This window comes from Hemiscyllium ocellatum, chromosome 39, assembly GCF_020745735.1.
Source record: "Hemiscyllium ocellatum isolate sHemOce1 chromosome 39, sHemOce1.pat.X.cur, whole genome shotgun sequence".
NCBI lineage: Eukaryota > Metazoa > Chordata > Chondrichthyes > Orectolobiformes > Hemiscylliidae > Hemiscyllium > Hemiscyllium ocellatum.
In genome coordinates, this window is record NC_083439.1 from 25,241,969 (window position 1) to 25,261,509 (window position 19,541).

The following is a 19,541-nucleotide window of genomic DNA, read 5'->3' on the forward strand; positions in this document are numbered from 1 at the left end:
GCATTTTTTTGTTTTCTGTAATAACTTTAGTGTCTGTCTGAATTAAAATGTGACTTTTCTATGAAATCATTGATTTTTATCTATTGTCATAAAAGATGAGACACTTGATCACTTTCCTGATCTTATCATGCACAAGAGTCATAAAGTTATTAATGTTAGCCTTGTCATTGCAGTTCTGAACCAACCAAAAACTTCAATGCCCAAGCTCACATCCTAATTAGAAGTGGATATTTAATAGGGTGGGGAAGTGAGGAACTGAATTTTCTTCTTTTTTTAAAAACAATTGTTTTATTCAGTATTTCCTTATTTAACTGACAGTATTACATTTCACTCTTATTTCTCATAAAACATTCTTGAAGTATATCATTTGCTTGAGAAATAATTTTCAAAGCTTACATGTTAAACAACTGTTAAAAGTATACAGTTACTGTTAATTAACAGAGAGATTGCTGCTTAAATTGAGGAACGTTTTAGTACTTTTTCATGCTCTGTTACAATGGCTGTTGACATTACAGGTACAAAATTGCAATAAACACTGAAGTAATGTGATCTTGGTTTGGCATTGCAGATATTAATCATGTTAGTTTGCTGTAAATGAATGAAATTCATTCGTGTCTCATTCAATAATTATGATTTTAATTTTGTTGCTTGCAATTTGATTTATTGAGGAGCTGATCTAATGTGTTTGAAGTGCTCCTCTGACTTGTTAGACAACTTTGACTTCAAGAATGAATTGAAAGCCATTTAATACAATATGTGGTTTGACAAAACCCATTGAAAATTGAATTTTTGTCTTGCTTTCCTGCTCTGATCTGTTTTTCCAAAATACAGCACCTTGCATTTATCTAAATTAAGCTCCATCTGTCACTTCTCAGCCCACTGGCCCATCTGATCGAGATCCTGGTGCACTCTGAGGTAACCTTCGTTGCTGTCCACTTCACCTCCAATTTTGGTGTCATCTGCAAACTATACCTCCTATGTTCATATCCACATCATTTATATACCTGACAAAAAGCAGGTCCTTGTGGTACTCCACTGGTCACAGTCCTCCAGTCTGGAAAAAACCCTCCACCAGTTCTGTGTTCAAATGGCTAGTTCTTCCTTAATTCCATGAGATTTAACCTTGCTGATCAGTCTCCCATGAGGAACTGGTCAAACGCCTTACTGAAGACCATATAGATCATGTCTACCACTGTGCCCTCATCAATCCTCTTTGTTGCTTCTTCAAAAAACTCGATCACGTTCGTGAGACATGATTTGCCAAGCACAAAGCCATACTGACACTTCCTGATCAGTCTTTGCCTTCCCAAATACATGTAGATCCTGTCCCTCAGGATTCCTTCCAACAACATGCCCACCACCGATGTCAGGCTCACTGGTCTATAGTTCCCTGGCTTTTCTTTTAACCACCTTTCTTAAACAGTGGCACCTCACCTGTGACTATTGATGATACAAATATCTCAGTAAAGGGTCCAGCAATCACTTCACTAACTTCCCACAGAGTTCTAAGGTACACCTGATAAGATCCTGGGGTTTTATCCACTTTTATGCATTTCAAAACATCCAGCACCACCACCTCTGAAGTATAGACAGTTTTCAAGGTGTCACCATCTATTTCCCTAATTGTACATCTTCAATGTCCTTCTCCACAGTAAACACTGATGCAAAATACTCGTTTAATGGCTCCACACAAAGGCTGCCTTGATAATCTTTGAGGGGCACTATTCTCTCCCTAGTTACTCTTTTGTCCTTAATGTACTTGTAAAAACCCTTTGGATTCTCCTTAACCCTATTTGCTAAAGCTAGCTCATGTCCCCTTTTTGCCCTCCTAATTTCCCTCTTAAGTATACTCCTATTGCCTTTATACTCTTGTAAGGATTCATTCAGTCTCTGCTGTCCATACCTGACATGTGCTTCCTTGTTTTTCTTAACAAAAACCTCTCTTTCTCTGGTTATCCAACCTTTCCTACACCTACCAGCCTTTCGTGTCACCCTAACAGGAATATACTGTCTCTGGACTCGCTATCTCATTTTTGAAGGCTTCCCATTTTCTAGCCATCCCTTTTACCTGCGAACATCTGCACCGAATCTGATTTTGAAAATTCTTGAAAATACCATCAAAATTAGTCTCAATCCAATTTAGAATTTCAACTGTTAGATCCAGTCTATCCTCTTCCATAGCTATTATAAAACCAATAGAATTATGGTCGCTGGCCCCAAATTGCTCCCTCATTGACACCTCAGCACCTGCCCTGACTTATTTCCCAAGAGTAGGTCATGTTTTGCATCTTCTCTTGTAGGAACATCCACACAGTGAATCAGAAAAATTTGTTGTACACTCTTAACAAATTCCTCTCCATCTAAACCCCTAACACTATGGCAGTCCCAATCTGTGCTTGGAAAGTTTAAAGTCCCCCAGCCATAACCACCCTATTATTCCAACAGAGAATTTGCAGATTAATCTCCTTACAAATTTGTTTCTCAATTTCCTGATGACTATTAATGGGTTAATAAAACAATCCCCATAAGGTGATCATCCCGTTCTTATTTCTCAGTTCCATCCAATGTCTTCCCAGGAATATCTTCCCTAAGTACAGCTGTAATACTATCCTTTATCAAAACTGCCACTCCCCCTCTTCTCTTGGTCCCCTTTCTATCCATTCTATAGCATTTATCTCCTAAAATGTCAATCTACCAGTCCTGTCCATCTCTGAACCATGTTCTGTAATTGCTATGATATCGCAGTCCCATATTTTTAATCATGCCCTGAGTTCATCTGCCTTCTTTGTTAGGCCTCTTGCATTGAAGTAAATGCAGTTTAAATTTTTAGTCCTACCTTGTTCTCTGCTTTGTTCCTGCCTGCCCTGAATGTTTGACTTGCTCCTTTTCCTAACTGTACCAGTTTCAGATTGATGTCTTTGCTCACTATTTCCCATCCCCCACCTTACTAGTTTTAAATCCTTCTGAGCAGCTCTAGCAAATCTCCCTGTCAATCTATTAGTGCTCTTCCAATTCGGGTGCAATCTGTCCTCCTTGTTCAGGCCACTTCTACCCCAAAGAAGATTCCAATGATCCAGAAATGTGAACCTTTCTCCCCTCCATTCATGTGCTCTATCCTCCTATTTCTACCCTCACTAGCTCGCACCTGGAGTAATCCAGGTTTACAATCTTTGAGAACCTAATTTCTACATTCTTGCCTAACTTTTTCTATATTCTCCCTTCAGAATCTTATCCTTTTTCCCTTCCTTTGTCATTAGTTCCAATATGTACAATGACCTCCTGCTGGTCCCTTTCTCTTGTTGAGAACATTCTGCACCCTCCTTGGTCCTAGCGCCAGGGAGGCAACACAGCATTCAGATTTTCCTCTGGTCGCAGAAATGTCTGTCTGTGCTCTGACTAGAGAGTCCCTTAACACAATTGATTGCCTGGAACCTGATGTACCCCTCATTACAGTAGAGCCAGTCTCGATGTGAGAAACTTGGCTGTTCGTGCTACATTCCCCTGATAACCCATCACCCCCTATATTTTCCAAAACAGCATACTTGTTTGAAATGGAGATAGCCACAGAAGACTTCTGCACTACCTGCCTACCCCTCCCACCTTTCTTGGTGTTAACCCATCTACCTGAGTGTATCCGTGACTTTTCTCCCTTCACATAACTGCTGTCCATCGCACACGCGAGCTCCTGTAAATTCCTCATTACCTCTAACTGCCCCAACTGTGTGTGAAAGGTCCCTTCACTTTTTTTAATGCTGTTCTAATTAACATCTATTTAACATTTGATACATGTATAATCTTTGAAGTTTTCCTTGACCATTTGAACAGAAGATTAGATTAGATTAGACTTACAGTGTGGAAACAGGCCCTTCGGCCCAACAAGTCCACACCGACCCGCCGAAGCGCAACCCACACATACTCCTACATTTACCCCTTACCTAACACTACGGGCAATTTTGCTTGGCCAATTCACCTGACCCGCACATCTTTGTGACTGTGGGAGGAAACCGGAGCACCCGGAGGAAACCCACGCAGACACGGGGAGAATGTGCAAACTCCACACAGTCAGTCGCCTGAGTCGGGAATTGAACCCGGGTCTACAGGCGCTGTGAGGCAGCAGTGCTAACCACTGTGCCACCGTGCCGCCCAGAACTGTAATCATTGAGCAAAATGGGAGGCAGTTCTTAAGTGTAACACAAACTGATTTTTATCTCTTTCTGAAAATGACTGCTACATGGATATTGACAAGTTCCACCCTTTTCCACCAAGTAATTGTTCATCTGTCTTGTTTTTAATCCTACAAGAACAGCTGTGATCAACAACTATTAACTCTTCTCCCTCCACAGATGTTATCAGACTTCTGAGCAATTCCAGCATTTGTGTTTTAAAAACAAAATATCAGAAATCTAAAACCAGCGCAGAGAATGTCAGAGAAACTCAGCAGAGGAGAAACCGAGATAATGTTTTGAGTCTGATATAACCTTTCTTAAGAGTCATACCAGATGTGAAACGTTAACTCTGTTTCTCTCTCCCTCCAGAGGTGCTGCCAGACTTGCTGAGTTTCTGTGACATTTTGTTTGTCTTTGTTTTATTGTTGCTTACAGTCATGCTCACTGCTTATATTTTCAAAAAACATTTTTTAAAAAATCATTTACTTTCTCTTATTGTGTTACTGAATTCCAATTTATATGATGTAAGCCTGCCCTGGGATGTTTCAAATGAATATGGAGCTAAAACCTATTGCTTCAAAAGTTTTATGTAGAAAGTTTTTAATGAAACACTCCATAAGGATGATTGGCAATTTATTGACTATTCCATGAATATGTTAACAGCATAGTCTAGGAGTACTTAATTTATAGTAATGAAATGTGCTAAAAAATAATAAATAGATTCTGAACTGAAGACCAAAACAACATATTGCTTATTAGAATGTGAATTGGACAAGTTTAAATGATTATGTCTGCTAACTAAGACAAATGATGTAAATGTCATTGTTGCTCATGCTTTGAGTGTCCAGGCAATTTAAACCAGTAACATAAACACATCAGTAGCATATTTGATTACAATTCAAAGCATTAACTTTGTGCAGATTATTTGAGGTTACATTTAGATTTTGGATATAGATTTTCTGAGCCTCTTCAGGACAAAATAAATAATTTTGGGGTGCGATAATATAGAGAGGTTCGCTGAGTGCACTTGGTTCTACTGAAGAAAATTGAAAAGGGCAGGACAAGCATAGACAATGCAACTGTAAACAACTTATTTGATTTGACTGAGTAGAGAATTAGAAAATACAAATGCAGGGTAAAATGTCTCCAGTGTGTCAAGAAATTAAATGAAGTTGAAAAATAAGTGATGTGCTGGCTTAATGCTATGGGAGAGTTACGCAAGAACTTAACTATAAATGAATTACATAATTGTTTTTGGAAATGAGAGTACTTTGTAAGATGGTCCATCAGGAGTTAAAAATGGGTGGAGTGTTACCTTGTGTCAGTGTGAAGGTTTTGGCCTTAATTTTTTGGTTACAATCCAACTTGTGAAAGCAGTAATACTAAGCATTGTGCCACCTATCCAGAAGGTGGTATGTAATTTCAGTCTGACATGACGCTGAATTTAAAAATGTCTTTGCTGGCTGATTTGATCCTCTCTGCTCTGATGAACTTGACTTTGAGTCTGTTAACATAATGAGAATGCAGATGCTTATTCTCCTAATAAAAAACAGCAGGGAACACAATGTTGTGCATGAGCAGAATTTGAGTGCTAGTAGCATGTTATAATTGAGTCTTGCTGGTTACACTTCTTCAAGTGCAGCCACTGTTCTCCAGAGTGGTAATATAACTGCAGCCAGTAGTAGGGTAGACTTTGTATGGTTTTTAACAGGAAAACTTTTGATCCAGTTTTAGGATTTTTTTTGTGTAATCCAGGAGCCAGCATCATTATGTCTGAAGGAACTTGCCAAAATCTTGAAAAACCAAAAGTAGATTTTGGGCATAAATTTCTGGTATCAAATTATGAAATTATTGAGAAGCGACTTGTGGATCTTATTTTGAATTTAGTTTTGGATCTTTATTCCTAAAGGTCATGATACTTTATTGTATTATAATAAAATCAGTGATGTTTGAACAAAATAGAACCTGGAACTGAGTGTGTGGGGTCTCTAAGCTCTCTCCTGTCCAATTTTATTTGCACCATGTAATGTATAATGGAGTTTGTTAATGTTTACCTACCTGGGTATTGACTCAATCTTACTATGGTCTTCAGTTGAAAAGAAACATAACATTGTTCTCTGCAGCAATCAAAAAAAAATTCGGTGCTCATCGGTTTGCATCCAATTGGTTAATTACAATTTTCAAAGAGCAAGTGCTTTTTGTTGCACAATTTAACCACAAACTGAAATCAAATAAGCTAAATCAGTATGTTCTAATAAGTGTCCTTCTCTTGGAAAACTGAAGGTAGCCTCAAGGAGGGGTTTTTGGGGGAATGGTCAGTGGGATGATATAACACGAATGGTTTTTGGACTTTGTGAAAGCAGCTGGTGTGTTAGTGTTGAATTTCATTTAAGGATTACTTCAAATCCTCTGAAATGGAGGTGGGGAAATCACAATTGTGTACGTACATTACCATGAAGAAGAATGTCATTTCTACTGAACTATTCAATCTCCTTGTATAATGATATTTATTTGCAGCCTGGCATGACAGGAAGAATTAATCAATTAGTGTATTGATTCTAGAACTGGTTTTCAATTTCTTCATTGTCTTTCATTTGCGAATAGGAAATTTAAATACAAAGCAGTGTTGGCTGTTGAATAGAGCATTCCAGTAAAGGTTAAAATGTTTTAAGTTGGGGGAGATCCATCTGAAATCTAGACTTCTTTTAAAAGAAGAGCAGAAAAGGAACTCTGACTGTCATTAAGAAAAGTGATTAATGTAATTGGGTTATCAAAGAACAAAATTACCAAGCTGAATATTTAAGATGAGTTATATTGAGCTGTAGAGAATAAATGAGAAAAAATGACATTTTTAAGCAGTGTGATGGGATAAAAGGAATTGGAACTTAAAAGATTACTAGCATGAAAAGGCCATTTACTGTTTTAATAAGAAAATTAAATTGAATTTGAGTCTCTAGCTCTCCAAGTTGAGGGAAAGATAATAAGATGAAGTTGCATATGATAATTTGAAATTAAAAAGCTAATATAGAAGTTGAGACTTGTTGAAACATCTAACAAACCACTGGTTATTTTCAGCTACAAGTAGAGAACTGAAAATGGGCTTGTATTTTAAAATTATACAAGATTTATTAATAAGTGGTTTGAGAAAGAAGTAAAGACACTGCTGGTAATTAAATGTATAACTTCAAACTGCTTACAATAAACTCTTTAGTACACCTAGAACCTTGTATTTAAGAGTGAGTTTAATCCTTTGTTTCTTCTTGAATCAGACGAGACTCTGAGTTTCTTTTGTTTAGACATTTATTCATACTGTTTTGGGGATGTAGATATCTAAGAATGACATAGCTCAAATCTTTATTGCTTGAACAAAGATTTTTGTTAGTCTCACAGATAGCAAGCATCCAATTGAATACAGTATTCCTATAAATAGCAGCTTCTAATCAGAAAGTTGTACTTTGTTCACTCCTATCTTGAACCAATCATGTTCGCATAGTTAACATTCCAATTAGTACACATGATTGTATTATCCAATCATATTCAAATTGATACATGTAATAATATGATTGGGTAATATAATTATATGTTTGCATCTCCTGGCTGCAGTACTTCCTTTTGTGATTCCTGTAAACCTACACTGTATGTTTCCTTTTCAGACCCTCCTATTTCCTATGTCTTTTTTCCCTTTCAGAGGATAACGATGACTTGTCACAGTATGTATTAACTTTCTCCATTTTAAATGCTTGTCTAGCTGGTCTATATTGACACTGAATTGAAGGTGCAAATGAAGTGTCAGAGGCACAGCACAAAGATGATCTTCATTTTTATGCATTATCAAAAGTGATACAGTAGTGTTTCTAACCTTTTGAGAAGCTGCTGACTGACAGAGTTGGGACAAGAATCGCATAACAACTTGCAATAATGCTTGCTGTATTTCTTGGGAGAAAAGATTTTTGCATTATTCTAGGGACCTAGGTGCAGGAGGAGACCATTCTGCCTGTCAAGCTTGCTAAGCCATTTAGTAAGATAATGGATAATCATCTACCAAAATTTCCATGATAATTTATGTCATTGGTATTTAGAAATTTATCAATGTCTATTTTTAACATGCCCAGTGATTGAGCTTCCATAGCCCCCTCCAAAGATTCTTAACCCTTTTGAGTGAAAAAACCTCCTCCTCTTTGTCCTAAGTGGTTTCCCCTTATTTTTAAATTGTCGCCTGATTCTAGACTCCCTAAAAAGGTGAAGCACTTTGCCTGCATCAATCCTATCTGTCCCTTTCTAAGTATTTTACAGATTTCAGTGATATCAACACTCATTCTTCAAAACTGAATCCAGTTTTCCTACTTTCCCTCTGAAGGGCAGTCCTTCATAGGTTCAAGAAGGCATCTCACCATCACGTTCTGAAGGGCAACTAGCGATGGGCAATAAATACTGGTTAAGTCGGCAATGCCTCCATACCTTTAATGAATAGATAGAACTAAAGTTCTGTCGACTTGGGACTAGGTCCAGTGAACATTAATTGCTCACCCTCTGCTCCCTAAACTAAGGGGACCAAGGTTGCAACAGTACTCATATAGAACTAAGGTTCTATATAGCTGAAGCAAAGTTTCACTACTCTTGTACTATTTTCCTGTGAGAAAGGCTAACATGTCCATTAATCTTTCTTGCTTGCTCATCTGCATGTTGGCCTTCAGTGACTTATTGTCAAGGGCATCCAGGTTTCTTAGTACGGCTACACTTTCTTCAACTATCTTCACATTTTCCACATTCCATTCCATCTGCCACACTCTTGCCCACTGACTAAATCCGTCCAAGTATTTCTTGAAGCCACTTTGCATCATCTTCATAATATACATTTCTTACTTGATTTTGTGTCATCTGCAAGCTTGGAAATGTTTCATTTGGTTCATGAATCCAAATCATTAACGCAAGATGTACTTTATGGAACATCTCTGGGACACCCGCACCAATTAACCCAACCGCAATGTGGCCCAACATTTCAACTTCCCCCTCCCACTCTGCCGAGGACATGCAGGTCCTGGGCCGCCTCCACTGCCGGTCCTTCACCACCCGACGCCGGACGAAGAATGTCTCATCTTCCGCTTCGGCACAGTGGTTAGCACAGTGATTCTCTAAAGGTAAACATGCACATTGAGTCTGTGATTAAGAAAGCGCATGTAATGTTGTCATTTATCTCGAGGGTTGGAATATAAAAGCACTGTTGTGCTACTGAGACTTTATAAAGCTCTGGTTAGGCCCCATTTGGAGTACTGTGTCCAGTTTTGGTCCTCACACCTCAGGAAGGACATACTGGCACTGGAGCGTGTCCAGCAGAGATTCTCATGGATGATCCCTGAATGGTAGGTCTAACATACGAGGAATGGCTGAGGATCCTGGGATTGTATTCATTGGAGTTTAGAAAATTATGGGGAGATCTAACAGACACTTACAAGATAATACATAGCTTGGAAAGGGTAGACGCTAGGAAATTGTTTCCGTTAGGTGAGGAGACTAGGACCCGTGGACACAGCCTTCGAAATAGAGGGGTCAATTCAGAACAGAAATGTGGAGATATTTCTTCAGCCAGAGAGTGGTGGGCCTGTGGAATTCATTGCCGCGGAGTGTAGTGGAGGCCGGGACGCTAAATGTCTTCAAGGCAGAGATTGATAAATTCCTCATGTCACAAAGAATTAAGGGTTACAGGGAGAATGCTGGTAAGTGAAGTTGAAATGCCCATCAGCCATGATTGAATGGGCCGAATGGCCTTATTTCCACTCTTATGTCGTATGGTCTTATAAGCTCTCCTAACATTGCCTGTATTGGACAAGCGTTTGTTTCAGACAAGAATTTCTTTGGTACCAACTATAGACATTTTGTAGACCATTTTTTAAATGTCTTTTACCAGTTTACATTCTTTGTTTTCCCTTTGTCAGTTTTTGGTCCTCCTTTGCTATGTTTTGAAATACTCCCAATCCTCAGGTTTATTAGTATTTCTGACCAATTTTATAGGTCTTTTCTTTAAATCTCATAAAATCCTTAACTTCCTTTGTTAGCCACCATTGACTGACCTTTTCTTCTGATTTTGTGCCCTGAAGGAAGATTTAGTTGCTGTAAATCAAGTAATATTTCTTTAAAAGACCATTTAAAAGAATGGAATTGAGAAGCACTGGACTATGTAACAACATTCCTTTTAATGTATTGTCCCAAACCACCTCAGCCAATTTACACCTCATACTTTCATTGCATCCTTTATTCAAGTTGACACCCTGGCTTCAGATTGAATTACATTGTACCTCATTTTGAACATAATGTAAAGTTCTTTCCTCTTGGGTGTTTAATGTTGCTGATTAGAATACTTTCCCATTATTCTGGCTCATAAGCCAATGATACCTTTTTATGGGCAAGCTAATACTTCCTTTTATTTGAACAAAATGATGAGACTTATCCTATCAAGTATGGATTAAAAGGAATATAAACCATCATATTTGTCTGTTCTGGAGTGAACATTGAGTTCTATTGCTGTTAAACCACTTCCCATTGAAGGCTTCAGTCAACTTGTGACAAAATTGTGGAAATGAGCTTTTAATCCTTTTGTTATTTTAGGTTTATTTTGTTGGGGGAGGCAGCATTTTTGTGCTGTCTAGTTGAGATCCATATGGGTTGGAAACATTTCCAACATTTTAGCTTCTAAAGCAGATGATGATGCAATCTAGTAGAGCACGTTGTGTGTCTGTGTATTTAGTCCCAGTTGATTCTTGGATTTTCCTGTACTGTGCATGTGTAATCTGTTGCTGTGGTAATCGCTCAGGACTGAAGCTAGCTTTTACTGCCCTAGTTAACAAAACCAGTTAGGAAGGTCACAGACTCACAGGTACAATTGTAAAGTTGTTAACAGTTGTTTTAAACCGTTCCGTAAACTCTAACCTTATTGGATGTTCGCCAAAAGAAACTGTTTCGTCTGAATAGCTTATGTTTGCTTTTTATTTAAACAAGAGCAAATTTTTAATAATTTGAGAATATATCTCTTTTGCCGAGTATTTAAAACAATCTCTTTTACTTGGATCAGTGCCACGATCCATTGTACATAGCCTCAATTATATTGGAAGCTTACATTGATTAAAAACCTGTAAGTAGACTTTTTGGCTGCTTTTTGCTTAATCCCTTTTTAAGTTTGTATTCTTACTTGAACATTGTTGTGCCATGCTGAATGAAGACTGGTGAAATCTCAACAAATTGGAGTGATCTTGAGAATAGATTAACATAATTTTCCCCCGTTAACATTTTATTTTATTGTGACAGTGCAGAATAGTTAAATTGTCACTTGTGCTATCTTACAGTCTCCATTGTGTCAGTGTAATGACTCTGTAGTGCTGATCATTTTGTGATGATGTTGCCCTTGGTGGGAAGTGCTGAGAAGAATAATCCATCTTTTTGATATCGGGAAATAAATATTGAGGAAAATGAAAAAAATTTGATTTCTTCACACTTAAAAAGACCCCTGGGGCAGTTGATTTTATTTTTAAAGGTTGAGTTATAATTTTGACCAAGCAAGTTTTAAAAATAAAGATGTTAGAAGTACTGGCCAAGGTCCAGCGGAACTTCCAAATGCTGTGATAGTTACCTTATGGGCTACATTATGAAATGAAAAGCGTAACGGACTTAGGAATCTGTCAGAATTGTTATTATGCAGGAGGAAGCCGTTCAAGCTATGGAATTTGCACCAGTTCTTCAATGAGCATTATGATTCAGTACCTTTTCCCCATACTCTTGCACGTTATTTCTATTCACATAATTATAAGAAGGCTTCTTGAATGCTTGAAGTGTCTCTGCGTCTGCCTCTACTCCACTCCAAGCAGTGCATTCCTGGTGCAAACACTGAGTGAAAATAATTTTTTCTCTCATCACATTTGCTATGTTTTCAGATTACTTTAAATCTCTACCCTCTTATTCTTGATTCTTTTACATGTGGGAACTATTTCTCCCTTTCCACTTTAACCAGATAGCTTGTGATTTTTGAAAACTTGTACCAGATATGGTGGAAAAATAGATTGGGTTGTTTACGAAGGCTCTGACTGTGAGGCTAATGGCGATTATTTTGTTACCATCAGTGTTAATTCATAGCAATAATTGACCTGAATAATGAACTTGCAACTGGTGTTACTTGGTTATGTAATTGAGTAGGTGTTCTCTCATAATGAGCACATAAAGGTGCTACTGAAATACACACGTCTTGACAATTCCCCAGGTCAGATTGGCATTGTGTTTGGTTATTTTTGCTGTATACAGGATTGTGAAGCATACAGCTATCTAATCAGCTTAAGTTGTCATTGCAAATCAAATGAACAGAATGAAGAAAGGGATCTTGTGCATGTGGCCTGAAGGTCAGCCAGTGTCCCAGAGCAACATAGAAACATCTAGGTCAGCTTCAAAGGCATCTGAGCAAAGCTTTCAAAATCTCCAATTAATTTCTCATAATTTTAGTTTTAAACACCCATGTTGCAGCTATTGATTATGTAATCAATGAGTGTTATGTTTGATTTTAAACTGAAGTTGAGGAATCCTCTTTTTCCTGGCTTTGCAAACTGTGTGAACAATAAATTTTTTTTTCTGTTTGCTAGACATTCAACATGTTTATGCAATTCAAGGAAATTTCTTCTGTTTAAAGAGTAAGAATGAATTTGATACCAATGAGAGCCACGATGGTAAATGCAGGAAAGAACATGATTATTTGCCAAAATGTTTTGAAAATTGTTCTTTTAAGATTAGAGGGTTGGGGTATCAGAGGCCCAGTTAACAGATGATATGATTGACATAAATCACACCCCTGAGTCTTGCATTTCAAATGCTGTTTTTTCTATGTTTTTTGTAAGCCAGTTACAGTTTGAGTTGATTCCCCCTTGTCTGGTCTCGGGTCGCTTATGAGTAAAAATGTTCTTTGTTGAATTTTATCCAGAAACTTTTCAAAGTTCTCGCTAGCACTGGTAACCTGCCTGTTAAGCCACAGGTGACATATGTATTTCTGTTTAGATAAATGGCTGCGGGTGGGGAGCATCTTGTGTTTCAGTGGTAGTGTCCCTACTCCTGGACTGAGACACCCAGGTTCAAGTCCCACCTGTTCCAGAGGTGTGCAGTAACATCTCGGAACAGGTTGTCTGGAAAATGTAATAAATAGCTGACAGTAAGAATGTTGAACAAACTTCTTAAGATCAGTCATTTGGGAATCCAATTCATTCTGAACACTTGTCAAGATGACCGCACAAGGCTTGAATTTTTCTGGGTCTGGATTTCGAGATATGCTGAGTAAAGATGCCACCCAAGGAGTTGGCTTTGAAATCCACCTATGCAGCCAATCTCAAATATTGCTCAAATTTCCTATGCGCATGTCTGAGTAAAACAGCTGTGAATCAGCATTAGCGGTTGGGAAAGAGGAAGGAAAGTGCCAAATATTCTGTTGAATGTCATAATTTAAGTTTTGAGAAGCTGCATCAAGGCATAGAAAACAGCAAATGCTGGAAATCACAGGGGGTTAGACAGCATCCATGGAGTGAGATCAAGGTAATGTTTTCATTTTAGATGACTCTTCTTCAGAGTTGATGTGAAGTGTGGAGGGAACATCATTTATGCTGGGGAGGGGGAAGTGGTGATGGGGGATAGTGGGTGTAGGGTGGTGATGGAGAAAATATGTTGATAGTTCAGATTTGTTGATTGGAAAGTGAGAATGGCAGATTTGAAAGGACAAACCATAATGGGAGTTATGTACAGACCTCCTAACAGTGGTTAGGACCAGGGGCGCAACATGTGCCAGGAAATAGAAAAGGCATGTCAGAAAGGCAAGGTCACGGTGATCATGGGGGATTTCAATATGCAGGTGGACTGGGTAAATAATGTAGCTAGTGGATCCAAAGAAAAGGAATTCATTGAATGCTTATGGAATTGCTTTTTGGAACAGCTTGTCATGGAGCCCACAATGGAGCAGGCTATTCTGGACCTAGTGCTATGTAATGAACCAGACTTTATAAAAGATCTTAAAATAAGGGAACACTTGGGAAGCAGCAATCACAATATGGTAGATTTCAGTCTGCAGTTTGAAAGAGAGAAGGCAAAATTGGATGTAATGGTGTTACAGTTGAATAAATTACGAGGGCATGAGAGAGGAACTGATGAAAATTGACTGGAAGCAGAGCCTAGCGGGGAAGACAGTAGAGCAAAAATGGCAGGAGTTTGTAGGTTTAATTGAGGACACTGTACAGAGGTTCATCCCCAAGAAAATAAAGATTATCCGGGGAGGGACTAGACAGCCATGGCTGACAAAGGAAGTCAGGAAATGTATCAAAGAAAAAGAGAGATTCTATAAAGTGACCAAGAACACTGGGAAATCAGAAGATTGGGAAGGCTACAAAAACAAACAGAGGATAACAAAGAGAGAAATAAGGAAGGAGAGAATTAAATATGAAGGTAGACTAGGCAGTAATATTAGAAATAATAGTAAAAGTTTCTTTCAATACATAAGAACCAAACGACAGGCAAAAGTAGACATTGAGCCACTTCAAACTAATGCTGGAAGCCTAGTGATGGGAGATAAGGAAATGGCTGGAGAACTTAAGTACTTTGCGTCAGTCTTCACAGTGGAAAACATGAGTAATATCTCAACAATTAAAGGCAGTCAGGGGCTGAGTTGAATATAATTGCCATTACAAAAGAGGGAGTGCTAGAAAAGCTAAAAGGTCTCAAATTGACAAATCTCCTGGCCCTGATGGGCTACTTCCTAAGTTCTGAGGGAGGTGGCTGAGGAAATAGTGGAGGCATTGGTTGAGATTTTTCAAGAGTCACTGGACTCAGAGAAAGTCCTGGATGATTGGAAGATCGCTGTTGTAACCCCCTTGTTCAAGAAAGGATCAAGACAAAAGATGGCAAATTATAGGCCAATTAGCCTAACCTCAGTTGTTGGTAAAATTCTAGAATCCATCATTAAGGATGAGGTTTCTAAATTCTTGGAAGAGCAGAGTCGGATTAGAACAAGTCAACATGGATTTAGTAAGGGGAGGTCATGCCTGACAAACCTGTTAGGATTCTTTGAAGATGTGACAAGTAGGTTAGACCAGGGAAACCCAGTGGATGTGGTCTATCTAGACTTCCAAAAGGCCTTTGATAAGGTGCCCCCACACGGGAGGCTGCTGAGTAAGGTGAGGGCCCATGGTGTTTGAGGTGAGCTACTGGCATGGATTGAGGATTGGCTGTCTGACAGAAGGCAGAGAGTTGGGATAAAAGGTTCTTTTTCGGAATGGCAGCTGGTGACGAGCGGTGTCCCACAGGGTTCAGTGTTGGGGCCGCAGCTGTTCACGTTATATACTAATGATCTGGATGAAGGGACTGGGGGCATTCTAGCGAAGTTTGTCGATGATAGTATTGAGGAAGTGGGGAGGCTGCAGAAGGATCTAGACAGTTTGAGAGAGTGGTCCAGGAAATGGCTAATGAAATTCAACGTCAGCAAATGCGAGGTCTTGCACTTTGGAAAAAAGAATACAAGCATGGACTACTTTCTAAACGGTGAGAAAATTCATAAAGCCAAAGTACAAAGGGATCTGTGAGTGCTAGTCGAGGATTCTCTAAAGGTAAACATGCAGGTTGAATCCATGATTAAGAAAGCGAATGCAATGTTGTCATTTATCTCGAGGGTTGGAATATAAAAGCACCGTTGTGCTACTGAGACTTTATAAAGCTCTGGTTAGGCCCCATTTGGAGTACTGTGTCCAGTTTTGGTCCCCACACCTCAGAAAGGACATACTGGCACTAGAGCGTGTCCAGTGGAGATTCACACAGATGATCCCTGGAATAGCAGGTCTTACATATGAGGAACAGCTGAGGATCCTGAGATTGTATTCATTGGAGTTTAGAAGGTTAAGGGGAGAACTAATAGAAACTTACAAGATAACACATGGCTTGAAAAGGGCGGATGCAAAGAAATTGTTTCCGTTAGGCAAGGAGACTAGGACCCATGGGCACAGCCTTTGAAATAGAGGGGATAAATTCAGAACAGAAGTGCGGAGACATTTCTTCAGCCAGAGAGTGGTGGGCCTGTGGAATTCATTGCCGTGGAGTACAATGGAGGCCGGGAAGCAAAATGTCTTCAAGGCCGTGATTGATAAGTTCTTGATGTCACAAGGAATTAAGGACTACGGGGAGAATCCTGGTAAGTGGAGTTGAAATGCCCATCAGCCATGATTGAATGGCGGAGTGGACTCGATTGGCCGAATGGTCTTACTTACACTCCTATGTCTTATGGACAGCCAGTACCACTGGGATGTGGGGAGGGAAAAGAGAACATGACAACAAGCTCAATGAAAGGGAAGAAATGGGATCTGGTTCACAATTTGAAGGTGTTGGACTCCATATTTAGGTTCACGTTGTAAAAGTGCTAAGTTTGAACATGAGCTGTTAATCCTCCAGTTTGCTGCAGTGTTCCAGTGAATCACAGCACATGCTGAGGACAGATGTGTGAACATGCGAGCAGGATGCTGTGTTAAAGTGACCGGCTTTAACTTCATAACAGGAAGCGTTATGTTTAAAATGACTGACTATGGGAAGCATTCTATTAAAATAACCAGCTATGGTCCTTTTTAAGTCGGACAGGAGGCTCACCATTGTTATGCGAACAACATCTCCTCTTCAGACTAGGCACTTTACAGCCTTCTGGACTTAATATTGAGTTCGCCCATCTTCAAATTGTGAACCAGCTCCCATGTCTTCCCTTTCTTTTAGCTTATCATGTTCTGTCTCCCCTCCCTCGTCCCAGTTGGTCTGTCTGCCATTTTCAAGTCTAGCAGTTAGACACACCATTGTTCTGCCATTCTCACATTCCGATTACCTAATGTGAACTATCAACATCATTTATCCATCACCACCCTACACCCATTTACCCCACCCCGTCCCAAATTATTGCATAAATGCTGCCCCCTCCACACTTCACTTCAGCTCTGAAGGGTCATCTAGACTTTAAATGTTAGTTTGCTCTCCGTGGATGCTGTCTGCCTAATCTGATCGCCAGCATTTGTTGTTTTCAGTACAGATTTCAGCTTCTGCAGTAATTTGTTCTTGCAGAGATGCATTTTTAAAAAAAGTTTGTATGGTGACTCTCAAACTGAGGCTGTGAACCTACAGAGGTAGTCACTATTGTGATAAATGGAAAAATTATTTCTCTCAAAAAAAAGCCGTTTGTTTTTTACTGGATTTGAACATCTGGATGTAACCTAAAGCCCCTGAGTGCGTGCAAATGCAGGTAATGCATGCATAAGGCTTTGCAGCTGTGGATTCAGCCCATTATTATGAAAAGGCAAGCCTTCAGGCAAAAGGTTCAATGGACTATTGTGAAAGATTTTAGGAGATTATGGGCATAATGTACTTAAATGTGTAACAGGTTTGTGGCAAGGAGTCTGTCATCTTTTCGGCTGAATATTCGATTTGAAATCCAATTTATATTTTTTTACTGAAATTTCAGGTCTGTATTAGCAATGTTGAACACATATAGAAAAGTAAGCAGCAACTGGAAATTGGTCTAGTACAATAATTTACAGATAGGTGATGGTTAATTAACAGAAGAAAGAGAACAACATTATTTGAAGCATCAGAGTATTTTTTGTTCTGTTCTGTAGGAATGACTTGAACTAACTACATAATTCAAACAATTTGGAGATGCCGGTGTTGGACTGGGGTGTACAAAATTTAAAAATCACCCAGCACCAGGTTATAGTCCAGCAGGTTTAATTGGAAGCACACTGGCTTTTGGAGCGACGCTCCTTCGTCAGATGATTGTCACCTCATGAAGGAGCGTTGCTCCGAAAGCTAGTGTGCTGCCCAATTAAACCTGTTGGACTATAACCTGGTGTTGTGTGATTTTTAATTTAAATAAGATACTGAACTTTGTATCCATGATATCGTCAATAGCACTGTAGTTGCTGATTTTCTTTCAGCAAATTTCTACCAGTACTCTCAGACCAAACAATCTAACCTTTCTTGTGTTACACTTGCTGAGTTTGCACAATTTGCTTCCTTTTGGGCACTATTAAAACAACTGAATTATATTGCAGCATCAACCTGACCTTCGGGCCTTTCCAAAGTGAAGACATTATTATGAAGGCAAGCACAGTAGACAGTCTATGCACAACGAAGACACAGAAACAACAACGCCTGTGATAAATAACCAGTTGTTCTATCTGTTGGCCTGTACAGCAATTCATTTTCTTTAAATGGTGCCATGGTCTCTCTCATTTTGTTTGAAGTGGTGGGCCATTTTTGTGAGAATTTCTACTTGTGATGTATTTATTTGACTGTAGTTCTTTTGTTTGTGAAACTGACGAGTGGCACTAAGCCAAAAAAGCTCCTCCAACCCCCATTTTAATTTTGTCAGCAAATGCTGGCGTATAGATTAACTATTTAAAATACTCACTACTACCTTACTGAGAAACGACAGCCATGAACATGTACATTTCTTCTAAACAGGATTGCATTCTGATAATGAGACAAAATAATTATAAACATGAACAAAATGATGTGAATTTTCAGAAAAAAAGGTTAGAATCTCTTATTTCACTGATGAGCAAATGCATAATATCCCCATTTAAGAAGGGACTTGAAGTCAAATTATGCCTTTCACAACCTCAGGACATCACTGTGTTCTTTCCTCGTGATTTCAAATTAACCTGCTATACTATAACCCGGTGTTGTCTGACCTCTAGCCTTGTCCACCCTAGTCCAACATCAACATCTCCACATCATAGTGTGAAGAGAAACCAAGTTCAATTTGATTCTAGTTTGACTCTTCTTCAGAACTTTGTTTGATAATTGCTTGAAAGCTCATCTCAGACTCAAATATAACAAGGATCATGGTTGAGCCCTAAGCACTTGCTATGATTTGTGATTAGTAAATAATATCTGTGTTAGAGATCAAAGATCGTGACTCCACACTTTCCAGTATTTCATTGGGGAATTTGTGTGTCAGACAAGCAGTATGACAGGAGAGGTGTTAAGGGGGTGGCAGTGTCTTAGATCTGTATTATTCTGGAGTTCTGAAGATACTGCCAGACTTACTGAGTTTCTCCAGCATTCTCCATGCAAGTTTCAGATTTTGAGCATCTGTAGTAATTTGCTTAAGGTAAAGCATGAATGTCTCTTTGTAAGATCTGATACTTGACCCCATTTGGTCTTTCTGGCCAGTTTTTGTTTCTTTTTTGTGTTGTGCTGATTTGTCATTCAAATTCTCAATATCCAGTTCTAAATGCGTGTTGTTGGCATCTAGATTTACCACACCTCGTTTCTTCTGTCATACTGCTAGTTTGACATGCAGAAGTTCCCCCTAATGAAATATTGGAAAGTTTGCAG

At 38.9% G+C, this 19,541-nt stretch overlaps 1 protein-coding gene across 18 annotated transcripts in view; it reads left to right on the top strand.

The window, feature by feature from the left end:
• mef2aa (myocyte enhancer factor 2aa) overlaps nucleotides 1-19,541 on the top strand; it is a 224,971-nt gene that overhangs the window by 68,017 nt on the left and 137,413 nt on the right. The window contains exon 1 of one of the 18 annotated variants that reach the window (XM_060853182.1): nucleotides 7,797-7,876. The exons of the other annotated variants lie outside the window; for them this stretch is intronic. The gene's annotated coding sequence lies outside the window, so the exon portion shown is untranslated. Of the gene's footprint in view, nucleotides 1-7,796; nucleotides 7,877-19,541 lie in introns of those variants that run through there. 18 annotated transcript variants of the gene reach the window in all.